Source organism: Empidonax traillii, unplaced genomic scaffold, assembly GCF_003031625.1.
Source record: "Empidonax traillii isolate 1590-97213 ecotype Southwest subspecies unplaced genomic scaffold, ASM303162v1 scaffold435:size587000, whole genome shotgun sequence".
Taxonomy (NCBI): domain Eukaryota; kingdom Metazoa; phylum Chordata; class Aves; order Passeriformes; family Tyrannidae; genus Empidonax; species Empidonax traillii.
Window position 1 is genome coordinate 459,426 of NW_020955628.1, and position 24,308 is coordinate 483,733.

General features: G+C 41.9%; 1 long non-coding RNA gene across 1 annotated transcript; it reads right to left on the minus strand.

Moving 5' to 3' along the window:
- LOC114062794 lies at positions 1–24,308 on the minus strand. The gene is made up of 3 exons (XR_003572456.1): positions 24,276–24,308; positions 13,668–13,770; positions 1–261 (listed from the first exon to the last, which is right to left on the minus strand). It is a non-coding gene; the product is annotated as an uncharacterized LOC114062794 (long non-coding RNA).

A 24,308-nucleotide genomic window follows, 5' to 3' on the forward strand; every position in this document is an offset into this window, starting at 1 on the left:
CCACCCTGCCTTCTCTCTTCTGCACTTACTCCAGTAGCTGCATCATGATGGTGAATTTATGACACAGATTAAAATCTTCATATATAACCCCAGAGTGAAACATCCCCAGTCATTCCCAACGAGGATGTAAAAGTTAACTGAGCACAAATCTCCATATGTAACTATCAAATTCACGACCACCAGCTCAGAGTCAGCCGTTCATCCACGTCAGCATCTCCAGCAAACTAACAGCTACAAGCTGTCTCCTCAACCAAGAGCATTCTGCATTTAAAAAAAAAAAAAACAAAAAACAAAAAAACCCAAAACAACAAAACAGAAATGTCTAATAGAGAGAGAACTGTGCAATAAGGGTAGTTTTCCAGGTATATTGTGATGCTGATTGACTAATTTCTGCTGGCCTGATTACTCTGCCACCACAGGTTTCATTCTCCTCGAGGGGCACTGCTGATCCTCAGTGGAACGATCCCCATACCACAGCACTGCTCAGCACGAACAGGCAATGAGGAGCAGGGACACACTCACAGCTGAGCACAAAGAACCAAGATCTCAACAACTATTCCCCCCAGGTAACCCTCAAGTCCGTGGGCTGTCCACATTCCTGAGGGGAATCACAACAGCACAACTGTTTTCCCAAGAGTTGTTCCCTCTTGTAGAAATGGCCACATTTAGAACCTTAGAATCACTACCCTGGCACGTTTTACTGAGGATGCTGTGAAAAATTAGTGTCATGAGTGCGAAAATTATCATAATCAAAGTGATTGAAAATTACTGTCATGAATGCTGAAACAATCAAATCCATAAAGCACACCACAATATTTTACTAGCTACTCCAGGCCACACATCAAGTTTGTCAAATGATATTTCTGCAGTCTGAATGGCAGCTGTGATCCAATACAATCACACCCCAAATGCTCTCATTAGCTGCATGGCTGGTACAAATGTGTGACCTGTGAGGGCTGGCATCTCACAGAAGTCTGTTAGGTAAACAAAACCAGCAAAAGGCAGAGAAACATTAAGGCAAATTGACAGGATGTGTACAATCTTCTTCAGTTGTTAATAAATCTCCATTTCTCTTTTCTGATGAGGCAATATCCTTTAAGAGAATTTCTCAGGAAAAAAAAAAAAAAGGATAAAGTACCAGACAAATGTTTCAGTGGAAAACTCTCAAGGACTAAATCAGTTAATCAGCTGGATTATACAAAACTCTGAGTTCCAGATGTGCACTACCTTGCCCTGGACTCTTTTGAAAGGAGAGCCAGGCATGCAGACAGAGAAGGTTGTGAGGTATTTCATGAGGGTTCTAGGATGCAAGGAACATCAACAACCTGGCCTTGCAATCAGAGTTCAGGCAGGATGCATTCATGGGGACTCAGGATTTCAGTATGCCACAGAGTGGCTTTCAAGAGTGCAGGGTTAGATGGGATATTGGGAAGAAATTCTTCCCTGGGAGGGTGGGGAGGCCCTGGCACAGGTTGCCCAGAGAAGCTGTGGCTGCCCCATCCCTGGAAGTGTCCAAGGCCAGGCTGGACAGGGCTTGGAGCAACCTGGGAGAGTGGAAGGTGTTCCTGCCCACGGCAGGGGGTAGAACAAGATGATCTTTAAGGTCCCTTCCAACCCAACCCACTCTAGCTGGGTAAATATGTCGGTGTATATGCACAGAAGAGAATCAAGCCTTTGAGCTGAGACATATGTGACTCTGTAATACAGAGTTTTGCAAAACAAAACAAATCCTCTAAATGCAAGGGAATGTGTTCCCCCTAAAGTCACAGAAGGGAAGGGAGGTCTTAAATCATGTGAATAAGCAATTGAAACAGAATAAACAATTCCATTCGAGCCTCAAGTTAATTATGGCACTGTAGCTGTCAAAAATTCATCTAAAGCACTTGCTGCCTAAATTGAAGGTTGGCCATCCAAACTGAAATGTCATTTTTATTAGTCTCTGACACTTAGAGAAATAGCCTCTTCTCTTCTAGTGGGCTATAGCCATTAACTCTCATTAGTGCTAATGGAGTTATGCACATACATCACATGCACATACATCACTGAGCACCTCTGGAACACTCCTAATGTCACATTAGATAACAGCTGCCTTACTGCAGCATAGGAAAGTGATTCCAGGTGAGGCTGGTCAGGGCCATTAAGACCTGTATTGGTGCACTCAGTGCCCTGACATCTGGGACAGAATAGAATTTTTAAAAAGATTCTGCAAAGAGACTTAAATCCAGAGAAGCAAAGCCAAAAGGGATCATGTCTCGAATTTTGCCCAAATTATAGATATTATTCCAGAATTTTGCCACCTTTCCTAAGGACTTGTTCTTCCTGCAGACCTGTCCCTACCAACTCTTTTGGGGTTGGACTGTATGACCTCCAAGGCACCTCAGCTGTGGTAGATTATTATAGTTATCTGTCTAGGAATACTTGCATTTCCAATTTTAGCATAATTATTCTCATAACCCACTGTTAAAATGCAGAAATGCAATCATCCTGATTCTACTGATGGGCAGTTCATGCTTAGAGAATTAGCTGAATTGCCCACAGTAATTTAGGAAATCTGTTGCAGAGCCAAGCCTTAAACTAGAGTTATATATGGCCTCTAACAAGGAACCAACCTTCCTCTTGGAAAAAATAAGACTTTGGCCTCTCTTAGGCACTCTTCATGTCCCAGTGTTACTCCTATTTCAGTGTAATAACACATAAGATAGAAATTCTCTGACTTTTTTTAATTTACAGGCAACTGAGAACCGTGGCTCACGAAAGGATTTTTGGATTTTCTCTTTTGTCTGTTCTTGCCAGAAAAAACAGAATTTTTTTGCTCTGTTATTTGCATTTCAGAATCACTACCCTTGTGCCTGCCAGGCTTTTTTAAAAACCTGAAATTTTGGTTATAAACAAGAAACCGAAGTGCTACAAATATCCATTAACAACGAGGAAAACCTGATCCCAAGAACCTTCTGGCTTCAGCAAAGTTTTACTGCTCCTATTCACGGTGGGAAACTTCCTCTGAAAGGAAAATATTGAGATCAGGCAACAGATTACCTCTTTGGAATATTTATAATAATATCTGTTGGACTTCAGGACATCACTGCACCTCTCATTGTACTGCATGTTAGACCCAGGCCTGTTAATTAAATTGCTTCGAATCTTCAGCTGAAGGCTAGGGGTATGAAATTCCAAGTACACTTTGGAGCAGGGTGGTTCTGTTTTCCTGGTTTTTGGATGCCTGGAAACCACCACGCTGCAGACATGGAATGAGAATGGCAACATCTGCTCCATGTTCAGTTTGAGCGCCCAGCGTTGTCCAGCTCTTTAACCAACTGAGGTGCACTGGGAGCTTGAGGTCGTTTGTGGGTGATCTGAACCAAGCCTGTCCTCCCCAGCTGAGCCCTCTCTGATCTCTGCAGCAGCACAGGCTGCTCTGCCCCTGGTTGTGCACAAACTGGATGTCACAGCTCACAGGACAGAGTCCACAGACACAGATTGTCACAAACCCCACGGCCGTGCTGGTGTTTGTTAAGCACTGTGCCCTTTGTTATAATCCCCAAATCCCTTACATTATTGACTGGGAACTCCTGGCAGCACCCTATCAATAGGAAATTGAGTTGAATCTCTTCAGATAAGTGTTACTAATTGCCATCTTCAAACAGCTTTTGCACTGAATTAATTCTTGCACTTAGATACCATGTTTTATTAATGTTGGGACCCAATCTACCATAAAGGCAGTATGTAGTAAGAGTGAAAACATTTACCACTGATTGCAATATCAGCTCCTAACAGCTCTGGGGAACTTCTCAGACACCTGTTAAGACAACCCTTTAAACTGTTGCTCCAAGCACAGTGCAGTATTCACCTTAGTCATCCCAGTTCCTTTTGTGTAGAGAACAGATGGCAATGGAATCTGATTTCTGGTAGTCCTGCATGATCCCTGCTAAGTGGTTGTCAGAATTTTCTGCAGTTGTTATGTACTGTAGATGCACCAAGCGGTAATTTTAGAAAGGCTTTTATAAATGTCACTGTAAAATGCTGTCACCTCTGGAGCAGCTGGGTTAAGAACCTTCCAGCACGGTCAGACAGGGCTGCTACAAAACCAGAATGGAAGAGACCCACTCCCTGAGCTTTGAGGCTGCATCATTTTTGGGGTGGAATCGGGAGGTGGGAGGGGTTGTTTCTGCGGGACAGAACAACCTGCCTTTAACTCAGAGGTCACTGGGTCAGAACTACTGATCCCTGTTCCCAGATGGTTTGAAAGCTGATTTCACGTGCTTGGATTGATTGCACATTTGTTTTGCACTATTTTGTAGTAATACAGAATGCAAAATTGCTGCAAAAAGAACAACTTAAAAGCCAAACAACAGAAATTTTCAATCAGTGACAACAACTACTGTCATTCTTAGCACCTCAGTGTGCTCTACAGACTCCCTTAAATCACGTACTCTGCTCTGTAAATGGGAATTACAGTAGGATGCCTGTGGTGTCTGCCCTCCTGGAGAGCACTTGGGTACCTCACTGTCCTCTGGAGACTGGAAAATACCCATCCAGTGGTGCCAATTCAGATGGAATTCAAGTGCCTCCCTCTCCAGCCAGATGTGAACTCCAACGGGAAGCTCAGCAGTGTCTGCAGTGCACAGGACAGGTCAGTGGGCAGGGAGGGAGGGAGGGAGAGCACCACGAAACGTTGCAGTTTTGTGTGTAACACTGCAGGAGTTACGTTATTAACGCTCCTGCATCTCAAACATTTGGAGTTCAAGTGACCTGCCTTCCACCCAGGCTCTTCCAGCATGTGATGACATGGCTAAACCAGACTAACTGAGAAAAGAATCAGCAGCTCACCATGCAAACAGGTTAGGAAATCATTTTAGGGTTGAAAGAAGCTTTTATATTAATGAAATGGCTTTGTATGACAAAGCCTAATCTGGATAACCTGCTTAATTCCTTGTCATCTTTATTCATGAATTTATGTTAGGAATTCCCAAAGGTTTGGGACACTTGCCTGAAATTTTTAATTCCTTTCAAAATCATACATCTCAATTTAATCAGAAGTATAAATAAACTGTACCCAATATTTCTTACACAGATGGAACTCATAAATAAATACGGCTTAAAAATATTTTATGTATTTTCCTATTGAAGAACATTGTAAATGCTAAATATATCACATTAGTCTACAATTCAGTTAAACGGATTTATATTACTTAGCAATTCACATGTAGATTTTTTTTTTCTAATGGAATTTTAAAACATAGATAATCCTCACAACATGTTCATGAACACTGTTTGAGTCTCATAATGTTCTCATAAGGCAGTGTAGAACGCTTTTGGCTTTCAACAGAAATATCTTGGGAATGGCAACCAAGCCTGGGAATCAGCAGAAGACATGGAATAAAACCCAGAATCTACAGCCTGCAGTGTTTACAGCTCCCAACCCCAGCTGTGCACCTCTAGTACAGCAATACCTTCCTTAAAAACCAGTTTTGCTCTTCCAGAAGTGGGAATGCAGCTGTTAAGATCCAGCCCACCTTCAACTAAAGCCACGGTGAACTCCAAACCATCCACGGTCAATTTTTCTTCCCCACGCGACGAGAAAGTTTTCAGAGGGGACAAATCGATCCCTTCAGTTCCCTCCAAACAATGTGCTTTGGCACACTCAGAAGGATCTTCCTTTATTTTGGAAGTTAATCACTCTGAGGCAATGCTGTCGCACTGGGTTTTGATGGGCTTTTGCCGTAGGGCAGTGTTGTCCTGCACCACTGAGGCTATCACAGCTTGCAAATGCAATTTTTATTTTTCTTTGTTCTTGTTATACTGCCTACACAGATAATACTTCTACAGTTTTCTCAGCCAGCACCAGCAGAGAGCTGGCTCAGTTAAACTACCCTTGAACTGGATCCAGTTTGGCTGCAAGGCTGGATTTTTCACGGTGCGACACGGGGCAGTTAAAGACCAATTTTTGCCATGGAGTTCTAGTTCCTTCCAGAGCTCTCTTGCACCTCTACATCAACATAGGGTTTGGATTAACTGCTCAAAGCAGCACATAACCACTTGCACCTTCCTACTTCCTGGGATCCTGCCGTATCTTCAGGTGTAAACCACCTAATGCTGCTCTGCTGGCAATGATGGGATCCTTGTGGGGCCCTTCCAGCTCAGAACATTCTGTGATTCTGTGACATCCACAAGGTTTGTGTCAGACTGGGCAATGAGAAGGCTGATGGATGATTTCTAATAAGATGATATGGATCTTTTAAGACCTTGGTGTCTGGAGTCCCTGATCCAGGAATGAAGCAAACAGTTTTCTGGGACAGGCTTTCACCTCCAGTGAGAACTAAGAACCCTGAGTACCTCCAAAGGAAGGTTCCCAGTCATGCAGAACCAGACATTAAGGAGAGGGAGGTATTAGGACAGAATTGCAGCGTCGAACACTGATGACTTTCCCACTCCATATTTTATCCCTAGAATTATTTGCCTTCTACTTTCTCTTCTTCCTCCACTACTTGATCCTACAAAGAAAACCAGAACTCTGACAGACACAACTGCTGTCCTGAATTCCTCTTGATCAGAGCGTGATGCAGTTCCACAGAACCACAAAAATCCAGCCACCTGCCACTGTCACCCTGTTTTCCAGGCCCCCTGTTTTCCCCCCACACTCAGCTCAGGTGGCAGCTTCTCCTCCATCCCATGTGGGCAATCCCTGCTGGACCACAGGAGCTGGCACTTTGTCACCCTAGAACTGTTTGACTTAAGCTTGGCAGCAGATTTTGGCTCTTGGAGCCTCCTCTCTGCTCAGCAGTTGAGGCAACTCTTCCACGTTCCTTCCAAGCCCCACTGGCTCGTGAAGAACGTGGTGAAACTCAGCTAAGGCAGCAGCCAGGAGAGAAAACACCGTATATTTCAAGAGGAAATATCTTATTTATTATAATTATTTTCTGTGTGTGTCTGTCACTGTGCCAGGTGACAGCTCTTCTCGAAGGCAAACTGAGAAGGTTTAGCAGATTTTAAGGGAAACACGCACGACGACGATTTTTATCTCCAAACCTCTAATATACCACCAACCACCCTGGCTCTGAAATACTCCCCTATAAATTCAAGCCGTCAGAATGCAGAATATCAGCCATGTAATGATATACAGGTGCTGTGATGCAGATATGGGTAAAATAACCACTTAATTACAAAGCTGTAGCTCCAGCGTTGTTCTGCTACGCCACTAAATGACACAGCACGTAACATGGGCCAGCAGCTCAACCTACAGATTACAGATTTTGGGCTGCCTGCCTTTGCAGCAAACCACGCTATCTGCTTATTCGAGCAGCGTGGCACTAATTCAAAATGCAGGGACTGAATTGCCTGTCCCAGAGTACAAAGTGGGCTCTTTAAATCTGACAAGGCTTTTGCCTTCCTCCTCACCTGCCACCCCCCAGCCTCCACACATAAACATATAACATCATTTAGACAAATTTTTTTTCAAAGCAGCCTTCTCGTTTCTTTTTTCTCTTTTGGGAGTGTGAATTTATGAGGGGACTGAGATCCACAAGACCAGAAGCTAAACTAACATGCTACTTAAGCACATGCTTTATCAGCATCACCTCTGGGAGGTTTCCTGCTTCTAAGCTATTGTGCAAACAGCCTTTGTTTGACGGCAGCAGAAATCTCTTTGGTCAACATTAGCATTTTGTGTTTTGATTTATTCCAGGTCCTGAAAATAATAATCATGTTTTCCTTCTTTACTGATGCCTACCCATCACATCTTTTTTTTTTTTTTTTTTTCATTGATTCTCACTACAACAGAGGGAATTCCTGTTCCTCAGGTGGGGAAACTGAGGTCTGATGGCATTATCCCGGCCACCCAGGAGCCCAGGGGCAAACAGAACCCCTATTTTCTTAACAGGGCTCTTGTGCTCCAGCAAATGACCCCGTTGTGCCAGGTTTAGCTCCCTCAAGCAGCAGTCAGCTGTTAGGATCATTAATTTGTCCTGGCCAGGACGGGTATTAATTGATCACACTCCCTCTCCTTCATCCCCACGTTCTCACACACGTAAGTGTAAGTAAGTAAGCAATAATTTACTCCAGATAACTCCCTCTGATGGCAGAGAGCAGTGGAAATCAGGGGAAGGGGATCAGAAAGTGGCCTCTACACTTGAGCCCTTGACCACAAGAAATAAATCTCCCTGCCTCACTGGTGTTTACCCTTTCAAATTCTGGACTATTCCCTCTGGGAATGAATGTTAACAGGCCATGGCCAATACCTACTTATAGTTTTTCCTTTATTTTCCAATATATATCACAAAAAGAGTGGTCCTCTTTACCACTCATGGTGTAATTTTCTTTCCTTCCATTTGCTGTTTTGTAACTTCAGCCTCCTGTAAATCACATTAAAAGGACTTGCTTTCTAATAGTTTTCTTATTGACTAATATATTTTATTTGGCACCTGTTACCTTGGTGGATATTTCTTCCCCCAGCAATTTACTGTCTGTGACACAGTCCTCTAAGCACTAGTCAAAGGGAACCAAGACAGTTAAATAGCAGATTTACTCGATGCTCCTTGGGCTTGAGGTTAAAAAAAAGACTTTGCTCCTGTTATGAAAATCATCAGCAACCTCAGTTTTGCAAAGAGAGGACTTGCCACCCCATGTACTCACACCAAGCAGCTGACACAATGGATTATTTTACACAAGTCACTTAGGCAGGCTGTGCCCATTTATCTATTTAAAATATGAAATAACTCTTATCTCATACAGAAGTGTTTATTGAGGCTTAATGAGCTGCTATTATGTTTATTACAGAGATTTCTAAGGACCACATGGCATAATGTTGCTTTATATATGAAAGATGATTAAAACATCTTCTGAAGTATCAATTTGTAAGTAAAAAGGGTTCCAGCTATGAAACCACGTGCTATTACACTCCAGAGGACATGCTATAATGCCTGTATTTCTTCAGAACACTTGTTTAATTTTAGTACATTGTTTCTTTATTACCACAGTTTAGCAGCATTAAGGATTTAAGCACCACAGGCTCCTGTGAGATTGGGTTGGTTTTTCACTTGTTCTTGTCTGCTGAGCAGCGTTTGCTCACTGTGTGAGTCGGGGGAAGTGTCAGCTGCATCAACAGCTTTGCTTTTCCCAGTGCTGGGAATGTTCCCCTTCTGGATGTTACCCTGTGTAAGACAGATGTGTCAAAACTGTCCCCTTCCTCCAGACACGTGAAGCAAGATTTTAGGAGACTGTTCCATTGTGCTCTGAAACATCTAAAGACTTCCAAACAAATAAACAGTTGGCTCTCGGTGCTGTAACATGAGGGTTCTGAGAAGATGGGAAAAATACCACAACCAAAGCAAAAAGTCCTCCAATAAAGGAAAAACTGGTGACTAGAGTAGAGAGAAGCTTCCTAACTTTGTGGCTGGCTGCTGGCAAACCTGGCCAGTTTAGGCAGTAACAAGCAGGGTTTGGCAAGATAGAGGATTACTCCAGGTGTTTCTTCAAAGATACCTAACCAGCTGAACTCCTGAATCTGTAAAATCAGATCTGATGTCTTTACGAGGTACATTGTAATGAATACAATGGAAATGGGAAACTTCATGGCCAAGACAAAAATCCTGCCTCCTCCAGCATAGTCTGAGATTTTTATTATTGTCCTGATCGTGATCTGTGAAGTCAAGAATGGCAAGTGGAAATAAAGGGAGAAAAACGAGCCCAAGAAAAAAAGACTTTTATTACATCCATGCAGGAATGTTATTAAAGTGAAAGAAACCTGAGGGAATAAGAGCTTTGAGCTATGATATTCTTTTCTGTAGAGCTGATGAAAAGACACTATGAAAGGTCAAATAATTCTAATTCTCCTCCCTGAAGTCAGTCATTCTTCCTGTTGTCAATGTTCCTCTGTAGTGTGCTTAGCAAAGGCAAGATTGCATCAGTTCATGGCTGCAGCAGGACTGAATGAGACAGAGCAATGGATACATTCCTGCTGTTCCAGCCCCATTCTCCATTTGACTGAAATGCTGGCAGTCTGAAGGCCCAACCTCACGCCCTCACATCGAGAGTTCTCTCAGCAGAGGAAATTCCCAATGTGGGAAGGAGCCCAGATTTGTGGTGTTATCCCTGCTGATGTCCCTCCCTCCCTCCCTTTGTGCCAACCCTCCTACGCTTTGTAAAACACTCAGGAGGATTTAGGAAAAGGTACAGGGCACGTGACTGAGAAATAAAATGTGGAATCCCAGCTCGGGGAGAATCCAGGGAGAGTGATCCCCTTCGCTCCAGCACACCAAGAACTTCACCCAAAGCATCAATCCTGCACGTGGAGGAATGAACAGGCTTTTAGATGTCATTTTGTGATGACCTGAACCACCTAAGTATAAAGGGTTAAAAAGAACTATTTAGGTAAGAAAAGAAGAAATGTATCTTTAATGAGTCATAGGTCTCCTGAAGATAAAATTTAAGAGCTTAACATTTCAGCGTCAGTGAATTTCCTTTTTGTGGAACATGAAATTTTGGCTAGGCAGTTGGAGAAGAAAACACAATCTTGTTTTCTTTCCATATTCATGATAATATTTGTTATAATAATTTAGTTTTGTTTCAGTAACAGGAATGTTGGTGTTTTTCCATTTCCTCGATGCATTTCCATTTTCACACTTCCCCCATGTAATATTAAATATATTGGAAACGGTGCCAAAATATTCAACAACATTGAAAAAGCAGAGGAGAAATAAAATTAGAGTCACAGATTTCATATCGCTCCTTTTTCTAAATTAATAAATATTTCATTTTCTTCTCTAGAGAAGCAGCAATGAACTTCCACTCCCAAATATGAGAATCTGACAAGCTGAACTTAAAAACATGGCTTAGCAAATAAACTGTCCTGAAAATGACATCATGATTATTACAAGCAGCAATCATTCCCACAAGAAAGAAGAACAATTAGATTTTGTCACATGATCCTACCATTAAAATGTCTCCAGAGTGAAAGATTGAACAAATAATTTCAGGTCACTTTGCCAACAAAATCACAGGGAGATTGGAACTCTGGGTCACCGATTCTAGCTAGAGGAGTGGCAGAGCCACACTCCTAATCGTGATTAGGGGTTTTCCCCCCCCCTTTCCTGCTCCAAAACTCACATTCTCATCTCTGCTGCTATATAGCAAAGACCATAGTGACACTTGCTGGTGCAGCAAGGAGTCTGAAACAAAATGCTAAAGGAAACAGAGCCAACTGCAGTTGGTTTTTTATTCATTTCTTCCCTTGGGGATAAATGCTCTGAGGGTTCTGTTTCCCGCTTGGCAGACCAAGAGATGTTCAACACGTAGAGGCAATTATTCTGCTCCTGATCTCCCAGTGTAAGCACTGAAACAGCAGCCCTGGCTATCACAGGAACAGTGTGCCACTCTGCTAAACTTAGCTGAGTCAATCTGCTCCTTTCTTCCCCTTTTTTAAAAGACATCTGAAGAATAAAAGTACTCCAATACCCACTCTCTCCCTTTGCCCTGCACCTGCCTTACCCGTCTCCTTAAATGCCCCCTGTACCCCAAAACAGGAGCGAAACCCCCTCTTAAAGGGAAGTTGTAGTTCACATTTTGAGGAGAGTTCTTGGACCCTCAGGGTTCTCACTTGATACTTGGAAACTAAAGGGGATTTTCCCTCCAGGCTGTGACAACAGGAACAACGAAAAACCTCCAAACGAACAGCAAAGCAACATTTTTGCCATTTGTTGATTACAATCAGAGACAATCCTCCAGGTAACTGAATATCTCAGGTGGTTATTTCATTAATTTTTTTGTCCTGACAGAGGCAGTGTGGTTGCTTTCACCTGAGGTTGAATTCACTGGCACCTGGAAGCACTTGACCTATGAAGTTGTTAATATTTAGGTGTAAAAAACTGAAAAAAAAAAAGAAGCAGGTACACTAAGCACATGGGGGGTAAGCTTGGTAAGAGAAAATTTCAGTCTTAGTCCTCAGTTGTTCAACGTCTTCCAAAGGAGAAAGCTTTTACTTCCCTTTCCAGTTGTTTTCTTATGACCTTTCCACATTTTTAACCTGTTCTAAGGGGCCAGGAGCGCCATTCCCAACCACACAGTTTCTCGTAGGTGACACAGAGGGGAGATAAAGGGCTGCACCTCCTCCTCTGCAGCACATTTCAGCAGCATCTGCAGCATGTTATGGGATTCGACTGAATGAGATTTTCTGTTTGCTCCTTGCCCTTTCATTCCTCTCCTATTGTCCTGAAATCACATCTTCCTCTCAATGTCCCCATTTCATCATTTACCTCGTCCACTTAGACTGAAAGTATCTCAAAAATAAGACCTTTCTCTTAGACATCCTAAGTTACATACAGTAGTATTGGGGAATTCTGGGAAAGATCTTAGGGAGGTGTTTCCAACCCTCAGCTCGTTCCAGCAACTCCACCTACATGTTTTTTTACAACTCAGAAAGCCAAGTTGTGTGAATAACTTGCCTTGGTTTGGTTTCATACTTCACACTGCAAAAATCCATCGCTCTCCCCATTAAAAAAAAAAAAATGTCCTGGCGAGGCCTTAACCGGTTTTAAAATATTCAGATTCATCTGGACAAAAGAGTAAGAAGTTGTTTTAAAATATGGAGAAATTATTAAATCTTCTATCAAGGAACTAGAAAAAGAGAAAATAAATACAGGGGTTAACAAGGGTCAAAAATGTTATCTTTAAGGCTACTAGAACTAGGATAGGGGGGAAAAAATTCCTCTTGAGCAGTTGGAGGCTCTGGTATTATCCATTTTTCAAGCTCCTTGGCCTGCAAGTGAATATACTATTAAAACCCCCCAGCTTTGAGACAATCCTAAAATATTTCAGCTGGGAAAACTCATAATATCCCAAAAGCAGGAGCAAGTGTTAGTCCTAAATTCCTCTACAAACAAAACATAGGGTGGCAGACTTAAATAACTGCATGCAATGAATGAGAGAAAAAATGATACTTCACCAAAAAAAAAAAAACAACCAGGCTGCAGATATTATCACTTTTCTTCTGGGAAAAGCAGAAAATAAAGAAAGCCTGAGCTGCTGCTTAGGTGATACTTCAGAAATGCAAGTGGAGTCCCAGTAGAATTTCTCAAGTTGCTGTCAATTTATTCCAAAGAAATACAACTTAGTAAAAGCCATCAGCACCACAAGCTGCTATTCAAACACTCCAGTGTTTTTATCTCGCTGCTTTAAACACAATCCTAAGGAGAATCTCTGTTTGCTGTGGTTCAGGACGACTGATCTGGACTCTTTTTTTAAACAATCAAGCCTGGGTAGACACAGCACTGTGTAAAGTCTTACTGCACAGTGTCCTTGCACGCAGTGCCTCAGCCAGGCAACCACGTTCTGCAAACTGCTGCTTCTCCAGATCTGAAGCATCAGCCCTGACTTAGACATGAACACTCATTCATAAAGCAAAAATGTGTTTCTGGCACCTTTTGAGGCCTCAAGCACTTCCATCCCAGATCTTAAAGGCACATAATTGTGCTTGGAAGCACGATTTGTATCTTTTGTTTTAAGGATCGTGTGGTCTTGTAGGGGCAAGTGTTGGAGGGGAGTGGCCTGTGTCCACCAGCCTTGGTCTGTAAAAGCATGAGGACTTGTAACAGATGAAAAGTGTCCCTCTCAATCACAGGGGCAGACTAAGAAGTAAATGCTTAAAAACAAGGAGAGAAAGCAGCTTTATAACTCACCAGAAGGAGATATCTCCTTAATTCCTCTCTTGCTGCCAGAGATGAGATCTGTCACCATTGACCTTGTTCAGGAGAATGAGACATTCAAGGAGGCATCTGAAGCCTGGAAAATGAAGAAACTTATGAGAGCAAGAAATTAATGGAGAACAAAATGCCTGTGTTGAGGTAGCAGGCCTTTTCCTTTCCATATGGGACATCCAGGATATAGGGAATCTCTCTCCCTTCAAGTCTGTAATTATGTCTGTATTTTCATTCTTGGTCCCACCAGAAACACTGAAGCCCAAAGCCTTAGGATGGATACAATCTGCAGTCCTTTCCCATTTGTAATACTTAGAAATACAGACTTCTAGCAAAACCAGAAAATTAACCTTTCCTTGCAAAATCCTCAGGAGAAAGACAAACACTGATCTTGGGATTACATATTAGGGAATTTAGAACAAATTATGTTCTCAATATAATGACACTGAGGCTGCAGAGAGCATGAATAGAGGTGAATTTGATGTTAAGAGTTTAAATAATTTGCTCGAGGACACAATGCAGTTCACTGTCTGCCCTGAGATTAGAAGCCAGGAGCTATTAAATTCTTTCTCTTGTTCCCAGACTGCTAGACTAGGGGTAAAGCTCCCTGCAGAGAGGAATATTTAAAGAAAAAAAGAAAAAAAAAGAATGAAGAAGAAGACTTATTCACTCAGTACAAGCCCTAGAGTAAGACTACACACATAATATCACCGGCGCTTCTCTGCCCCTCGTGTATATTCTCCTCAACCTCCTCTGACTGACAGAAGTACTGGCAACTTTCCAAGAGCCATCTGCCCAAAACTGAGGGTTATACCTTCTGGGGCCTGGGAGGACTTAAAGGTGGCTCTACAACCTTAAATGAGAGAGGGAACCTCATCCCCTGCACTTGAGACATTCTAGTGAGCAGTCCCTGCCAGCAGCTGGGGTCAGATCCCCTGAGAGCTTGGCAAAGGCAAGAGCAAAAAAGGGTTCTTCTTCCCAGGCATTAGAGGGAACACAGAAAACAGGCCACCAAATCCCAAAGTGCTCCAGCCTCCCACACAGCAGTGATGGGAGGAGGAAGGCTGTGACACATTTCAGTCTCGTCCTTTATTAATACATTCAGCTGTCAACACTTCAGAGCAAATGCTCCCCAGGTTTTCCCCAGCCTCTGACTGCATCATGACTTGCTGATAGAATGCTCTCCTTCTCCTTTTTTTTTGGAAAAGCTTTCTGTGAGTTCCATGGACACCAGGAAAGGACTTGGTGTTCCCCAGCACCCTCAGGATGGCCCCTTGTCCTGCCTTCTCCGTGCCTTCCCACTGCCTCCAGTGCTCACGTAAAACATTCTGCTTGTAACAATTCACAAAGGGACCCAAAGGGACTAACTTCGAGGGAAATGCTTTGCCATGAGATGGACATCCCAAATGCGGCCCAAGGGAAGGAAGGAACAACAGTAAATCCCATCTGGAGCTGCCTTTACTCCAGACAGCCCAATAGCACCATGAATATCCCAAACAAAGCAGTGACTGCACAGGGAACAGCAGCAGGGTTTCAGTAATTGGCCATGTTTACGTGGATTGAGAGACCAGTACTTCTTATCATACTGGAATTCTACCTTAACATGAAACCTTTCAGAATAAGGACAAGCTTTTTACTACATTTGAGCAGTTCTTACTCAACCACAGTGCAGATCTGTCCATTTACTGGGTCCCCACTATACTACAGTGCAATATAATTAAAGTATTGATTATTCATTCAGTTTTCTCATAATTACATTCCCCAATGCTTGAATACTGCAACTGCAAATATCAGATGTGTGAGAGCACTACAACATAAATACAAATAAAATTTGGGATTAAATCAGCAAGTGTAAGATGGCAACACATTTCAGGACTAGGCTGATCAATGACTGTGAATGGGAGGAGGTTTTATTCTGACTATAATAATAAATATCCTTCCACACCTTTCAACACCTGCCATTCATTACCACAACACCTCTTCCAACAGCACCTGATTGCTCTTCATGGTCAGATTTGTGCAGAACTAAAGGCAGATGTTGCATTAGATCCTTTGCTACTGGAATGAGGATCCAGGAACACCTGTAGTTTGTCTCTTTTCAAACCACAGGGTTGGATCTGCCCTGTTGTGAGTGAGTTGAGCGTTTCACTTGCTCATTCCAGCAGTCTGGAAATCAGCCTGGATGGACTCACAGTTTGTTTGGTGTGTTAATGCTCAGGGTCCTACAAAAAAACCCCCACAATTTTCCCTTTCAAACAGGCTTTCTCAGAAGTTATTAGGCTCGTGTGGATTCATTAAACAAGCCCATGAATGTTGTTATTAGCTTTTAACCACGCAAACACAGTCCAAGTAAAACTGGGATTTACAGTGGTATGATCACATTGAGTCTCACCTGGTCATTTATGCTGCCATAAAATGACAATAAAAACCACTGACTGTGCTTGGAGCTTGTCTACATTCCTAATAAAACATTGGCCTCAGTACTTTGGAATTTTTTATTTTTTTTTTGCTGACAAATGAGGAACAGCTGATCAACAAACGTATTGCTCTTTTTACAGCAGGCCCTTTTTTTGTTTTCCATACTGAAATGATTGAGAACAGAACACCCAAAACCTGTCAAAATAAAATTTCTTTGGAACCAAGCCACAAAAAAGATAAAATTAAGTTGTCACCGAAAATTAATTAATACAAAGCAGTGATTGGTGGGAGGAATAAATACTTAGACCTAAAAATACCAGCGCAACAGCGTGCTGAGAGGTTATTTTTAGTCCTAGTTCTAACAAGAATACCTCAGTATGTTTAATAATAGCAAATTGGATCTCCAGGGCAAGATATTGAGAAAAATTGTTTACAGCAAGCACTTCCAGATCTCAAAGACCGACCTTGGAAGATTTTTAAGTTGTTATTAAGCTTTGGCTGGCTTTTTAAAGAAATGGCTTGAAAATATTTTTCCATTATACGCTTTCATTATTTGTTACAGCAAGTGAGGTTTCTGTGTAACCAAAAATCATTACAGCACAGGCAGTTTCACTGGCTGAGTCTCCACAAAAGCCAGTTTTCTGGGATGTAAGTGTGAAACCAGCAAACACAAAAACTGTTTCTCATCTAAGGAAAAGAATGTATTTTGAAATTAATTCAGAGTTCAATTAAAAAATCTTTCATCTCTCTTTTGTAATAAATAGCTCCTTATGAGCAACTGGACGGCAAGAATTAAATCTTCTGAGCTGCTTTTAAAAATCTATATCCAATTCTTAAAAATCTATATCCAATTTCTAAATACATTAGACCACCAGAGCCTTGGCCTGGCTTAACCAGACAGAGGCAAAAGTCTCATCTGCTGAGCTATAAGAGCTTTTAACTTTCTCTCTTTGGGAATTGGATGAAGTTGGATATACTTTCAAGGTTCTTCATATATCCCTTTGCAGAAGGGAACAAAAAACAAAAGGACTGTGGGTTCATGTTCATGAGAACTTTTCAAACAGAGGGAAAAAAACCACAAACGTCACCGCTAACTGTCCTATCTGCACCTCTTGAGCATCAAAGGGGGGATTTTGCTGCCATAATCTCCTCTGGATTCACTTAGAAGATGTCACACACCATTCAAGGAAGTGCTGAATTCTGCTGCTCCCAGAAAGGACACTTTTTAAAAAAAAAAAAAAAAAAAAAAGCTTCACTCAGTCTAAATATATGGCTGCTCAAGTGTATGGCCAAGTACTGGAAGATAAATGGATTTACACTGGCAGGAGTTACAAACATTCATTCAAATAAAACATCCTTGCTTATTCACTGCAGACCAATAGGCTGAAGTGGACACATGAGTTAATTGAATAATTTTCTGGAAAGGATTTTTTTTTTTTACTTCCACAAATAAATGGTGTTTATCAATGAATAAACTTATTATTTAATGTGAAGAACACGTTAGAAAATTCATTAGCATTCAGAAAGATACAGGCATGCTGGAGGCATTCTTTTCTAAGAATTTTTGAGAATATTAGGTACCTTAGAACAAGAAAATAAGACACAAAGGTTCTGTGAAGGACAGTGAAATACCAGGGAGCAACATATTAAATGTAGATATTGCCCAAGACAAGCAGGAGTAATGGGATACGGCCCTCAAAATATTATCTAACAACCCTATATGGGTGATAAGTCTGAGATTTTCCTAAGAAGCCTCTTTTCCCAAGAGGAATATTCATGTTACTGATCCAATTTAGTGAAGGAAGAAGAACATAAGATGCTTTGCATACCTTCCAAAAACGTCAATCAGATCCTATAGCTGCCCTTTAACAAGGAAACAAAATATTTTGGCCTTTTTACTGATAGCACAGAGAAATGAAGACACAGAGGAAAATGGCATACTTAATAAAAGTTTGGGATGTGTCATTTTTGCTTACCAAAGAAAACCGAACAGAAAAGAACTCGGGATCCTTAATGGATTGTTCAAATGTTCATTAGCATCAATCAGATTTATTTGAACAGATAATTATCCCCATATTGTGCTTTCATCACTGGGATTGTTTATGTTAAACTGTCAAGCAGCCGTTTCCAAATTTTACCCCTTGATGTGTTGAAGTTCCTTTGGTGGTTAGAAAAACAAAGAAGGATTTATTTTCCTTTCCCTCCCCCCCCCCAGCTTTGTTATTTAACCCCGTTTGAGGTGTTTCATGAGGCTTTTAAGTCCACAGGAGCACCGAGTCACCTTCATTTCAGATGTTCTGAGGAGCTGAACGTGCAGGTCTCCCCAGGAGAAGCGCAGGGAGAGCCAAACACTCCCAGTCCTGCTCCAGCTCCTCCACTCCGGGCTGGAAGGCACCCGTGGGGTGTGCACACAGAGAAGCTGCAGCTTGCGAGTGGCAGCTCCCCCGACTTCCAGGAGCTGACTGGGAGCTGACAGTCCCTCAGCACTCACTCTGGTGGTTGCCATCAGTGTGTTAAGCAAATCGGTCTATTTGCAGCTACAAGTGATTAGAGCCCTGTGTAAGACAGCAAATTGCTGTGTCTAATCAAAGCAAGCCAACCCGTGCCTTTAGGCTACTCTTAATGCATTTATCTGTTGCTAAAGAAAGTACTTTGGCAATACATGTGTCTTTTTAATTTTCTCTGGCTGTCAGTCACCTTTCTATTCTACATACTGCTCGTGCACAGTGAAAGTCAATCTTCTAGCCAGTATAAATATGTGTTTTCCTCAACGGTGAATGACTGATTTATGACAATGGTCAACATTTGATGTTTAAATATGTAAGTTCTTAAAAAATGGGATAAATTTTTTCTTTTTTTTTTAATTGCTTTCCCACCCTTTTACCTCCCACAGCAAACAGCAGAAATTCTTTAAAGGCACCTCCCAGGAGGATATGCAACTATTCCTACAGACTTCAAAACAAAACAAATCCCAAACCTCTGAATAATGCCTTGAAAGGTAAATAATCCTAAATAAAGCCAAAATTCCCTAGTTTGCAACTTTTCTAACCTCAGCTAAGTGTACTCCTACAGAATCTGTTAATATGAAGAGCCATGGCAAATTGGTAAAAAGGTGTTGCCCAAACTTCGCCCATCAAGCAGGGAAGAAGGATAAGCTGTGTACTTCCTGGCTTTTATCTTCCTAACCCCCCTATTAAGCATTTTTCAGTATAAATCTTCAGTCTTGGGTTTGAACTCCCCCTGGGCTTGGCCAGCTGTCCTGGTGAATCTCAGCATCCCTGCAGCTGTCCAGCAGCCAGGCTTTCACATCCCCTCTGTTGCTTGCCACGCAAATGGGCACCTCACCTGAATGAAAAAGGCTTTTTATTTTCGGGCAGCAGTCAAAACCCCGTCGAGGAGACATGCAAAGCCACTCTAGCATTTTGTTAAGGAGCACGTGGAGATTGGCATTTTATCATTTCCCATCCCCACCAAGAAATCTTTAGAGCTCTGGGAGACGGCAGGGGCTGCTGGCCCCAGTACAATTCGAATTGGCATCAGATGGGGATGCAGACACACACAAAGGCCAGCCTGTTGCACGGGGATGTAACTTCAGCTCTGCTCAAAGGTCAACCACAGGAAGTTGTTATCCTAAAGGGAAATAAATCAGGTGGTTTAAATCTATGGAGGGGAGTAACTTGCTCTATTAACTGTTGTTTTGGAGGCTGCACAGGCAACGCTTGAAAAATGAAGTGAGGATGGCGCCTATGTTTTGCATTATAATTCAATTTAGCAATACCACACACACACACACAAAGCTTTATTGCTAATGGATGCACCAAGCAGACCTGGCTGCTCTACATCAACAGCAAAACAAAGAACTCCCCATCAGCAGTAGGCTATCATTAGCAGTAATGTTATTCCAAAGCGTGGTGTATCCGTCAGGCAAATGTAACTGCATCTGACATCCACCACAGTTCTATTTGCCTGGCTGAGATGAGACGTTTCAAATTGAGGAACATCTGTTTCGGGCATGTGATGAATCATCTTCAACTATATTTCCTATTTCCTGCTATCCTGTGAGATCAGGCAGTGGAAAGGAGTTACATAACGCTCTGATTGTGTTGTTTTTTCAGTACTATTGAAATTTTAGATTTTTTTTTTTTCCCCAGATCTACGGCTCATTTCATGGTTTAAAAAAATAAAAAAGAGTTCCCACAGAGAGGATATTTCCATTTCCAGAATTGGAAGAAGTTGAAATAAAAACTATGGATATTCTTCCTTTCCTACTGACAGTAAGACAGCTGAAATAGCTCACTCGCCCCTAGATAACAGTCCTAGAGAGGTACAATGTGATACTTGTGCCAGTGTCCTCCTCAGCTGATCAATTGTCTCACTGCATGTACTAGAATTGCAGCTGCCTGCAAGAGTGTGGGAGAGTAAGAAACAAGGTAAAGTAGAAGTTTATGTAAAATACAAAAAGAACACTGTGAGAAGTTTGGTCATAGAGGAGTTTGGCAATGAAAAATAAGACCCTTTGATTGAAATGTAAAATTTCACACATCAAAAAAAAAAAAAAAAAAGGGATTAATATTCCAGCAAGGGGACCTGCCAGCATATCAGCACAGCACATGTAGAAAAATTAATGTAGCCACTGACGTGCATGTCTTCTGCATTTCAAATGAAAATCAAGAGCTATGAAGAAGAATAGGGATGTTTTTCAGTGTGCTGGAGGGTGAGTAGCAACACGAACACCTTCATGCATGAGAAAGCACCATTTGCCAGCACCCTGAAGAGGATTCCCCCTGTATCCAGCTTGTGCACCTGCTGATATAAAGATACTTGTTTCTCAGAGGATGGTATTTGTGGCATCCCAGTGCTGTGCAGTGGGACAGCAGCACAGCAGACCTTGTGGGCAGCCACAGGGGGGTTCAAATGCTTGGAGTGTTGACTTTAAAAGGAAGGTTTATAAAACATCTTCACAATCCTAAAACAATGAAAGCATTTAGACTACTTGCTCAACTGGCAGAAGGCAACAAGTTCTGCAGCTTTTGGAATTCACTTTGGTTTCTGGACATATTACATTGTTCTGAATCACAGCAGGTGGTTCAGAGCCAGGGGATTCTGGCTGAGCACAAAGTTCTCTTTCAGTGGAAACTTCAGATCCAAACACTGGTCCCAGCTTCCCTTCAATTCATTGGAATCTGAAGTCAGGAATTTAATTTGGGCTCCTAGGCCATCACTCCAGTTAAGAGGAGTTCTGTGCCTGATTAGTACAGATATTGTTGGCTGTGTATTCAGCTTCCAAAACTGAATGCATCACAGCTGACCGTGAGCATTCCTCCAAAAGCAAACTGCCACATCAGCAGGGCATCCAAAGCAGCAAGAGCATCTACACCAGCACCATCTGGTGTCTCTCAGTGGTTTTATCGTCCTGGTAAGTGTTGCAGACAAAGAAGTCAGCACACAGAAATTAACACCCAATGGAACAGTCGCGTCCTGTCACTGCCACTACTCTGTCCCAACTCTCAGAGTGAACAAATGATGCCATTTATCTCTTTCCCTGTGATCTCACAGTTGTCCACATCCACTGAGTTCAGGGTTTGCTTTGCTTTCAAAAGGAGGCTGATTTATATCTTTTTTCCCTGCAATCAAACTTGGGCTGCATGAGAAAAATCAGGAAACTGTTCAGGAGCCTGTGCAAATCAGCCTTAAGCCAAGCAGGTTTTTGATCAGTCTATCCCAGGTACCCCTGGAGAAGTTGCCTGTCACCCACCCTCATGCTTGGCTATTTCCCAGAGGAACCCCTGCAGCCCTTGTGCTCTCAGAGTATAAAGAAGTGTTTTCCTCAGAGGATGCACATCTGAAATGCAGGAGATCTCGGTGAACTGCACATTAGACAACACGAAGGAAGCAATTCTTCAGTTCCCAGGCAATGACCTTGGAAAAGTGAGTTCAGTACTTTATTCATCTCTACTGGTTGGAGGATTCTGCTTTATTAAGAGTGTGTAGTGTCCCATCTAATGGGGACCAGCCTTTACATATACATGGACAACAGCTTGATTTCTTTCTAAATGAGTGTCTCCTGTGACTGAACTCTAAAGGAACACTATTCTTGAAATTAATCTTCAATGCTCTAATTAGAATGGTAGTGGTTACAGAATTCTCTAATGGCTACTTTGAAGAAACAATTACTGTCTTTATTATGATAACCCTCCAGATGAGATACTACAGTTGACAAAAGATTATTAAACAAGTTGTTATTCAGTCATTGCCTCACTCAGGCAGCAGCTTGTGCATGTAGTGATGAAGGCCAACATGCCAGCACTTAAAAGTGTTGTAATTTGGGGCTTAAATTTTTAATGCTTTTTGGACAGTACAATATTGCAATAGATTGGGGCTTTTTTTAGTAAATCAATGGTGATTCAACTATAATTAGACCCTCATAAGAATGTAGAAGGTGTGATCAGCATACAGAATTGTAAACCTTTTATTTCATCTTTCTCAGAAATGAGCATAGAAGGTCAGAAACTAAGACAATAGGCATTATTTCCCAGAGTAAAGAATTGACTTAATCCAGTTTGAGTCTCTTTATAGCTGAAGTCATCAGTCAATCAGAAATGTGACTATAGGAAAAACAATGTCAAGTCCATGATAAAGTCTGAAAGTAGCAATTGGAAGGAAAAATTAAATGCTGGTTATCCCACTGAAAGCAGTGTTATTTGGGCTAAAATAATTTTTATTTCTACAACCCTTGGGTTGTACCTACTTGTAAAATATCTTGGCAGGAAAAGCATTGCAGGAATGTAAAGATATTATCATGAGACTACCTATAACCACTCTGCTCAACTCTTCTCTCTAGGGGTAGCTGCTTCAATGAGTGAACAGTCATTGAAAATTTGAATTAGTTTTGTGTATTATAACTTCACTGGATAGTTCATTTTTCTCTGCTATGGATAACACAAAGATCCTTTCTAAAAAGACAGTGCCCCAAGTTTTCTAATCAGATTCTTATACCCTGGTGACTCTGCAGAGCATTTTCTAATAGAATTGAGGCACGGGCTCTGGAGCCAAAATAGAACAGGCTATTAAAAATGTTATCTCTACGGGAGCTTATAACAATACTAAAACAATTCCATGATAGAGAACAACCCACTTGGAAAAGAGATGCATTAAGTCAGAGTCACTGCCACTCACCAAAACCTTCCAGTGAGGGAGAGTGATCGATGGAAGGAAGGTCCTGTACCAAGGAAAACAGCTACCTCTATAATGGCATTATTCAGTATATTCAACAACAGCTTTTTGAAAAATCATCCAATAATGACTAAATCACTGATGATTGTCTTATCTGATCTCAGATTGGCTGTATAATTATAATAGTCATAGTCTGGATTCTCTAAAAGTATGCAAGTAATAACATCCGAAGTCTAAAAAGTAATTTTCTGCATTTTGATGTCCTTCAGTGCTCTTTTCTTTCACTTGAGCCATGTGCTGTGTTGGCAAGTCTCCATCCAAGAGCTGGATGGCATCAACAGACGGTACTGGATTCTCAGAAAGGGAACATGGAGAGAGCAGCTGCAGATTTCATCTGGTATTGTCAGGGCATTATCGCACTTCGGCACCATAAGGCTGCAGATTAGTCTGTGCTGCTGTCAGTGCTAAACTGGAAAGAACTCTGCCCATCCCCTGTAAGGTATTCTGGTAGCACAAAGTGAGGGGGTTTAACACACCGAGTTCTTCAAAGTGCCACAGTTCATCTCTGTAGATAGACAAAAATTCTCCAGAGCTTTATTATTTTTTTTTTCTGTTCCAATAGCACCACTTGCCTCTTTCTAGTTGAAGGTATTTGTGAAATAACAAAGCTCTGCCGAAATGGCCCACTGAATACTCACATCCTTGTTTGTGTTGATTCTTCCATTGCCATCCCCTAGCATTTGGGGGGATGTTCACAAAAATCTTTTACCTTCCCCTATGTCTTAGTTACTTCAAAACACGCAGGGAACGTGACAAAAAAGTCCCCATGAAAAACATTAAGCACCTTGGACAAACAAAAGTGCATGTGCCCAACGATCCACACCCGTACATTGATGCTGGGCTATCCCCAGCCCTTACCCGGGAACAGTTTCTCATTCATGGAAGATCTGCTTAGAAATTCATGGCCCACTTGGGTCCATTGCTGGGAGAAAGCCTCACCAGGGTTTTTGAATGCTGTCCCTGCTCAAGGTT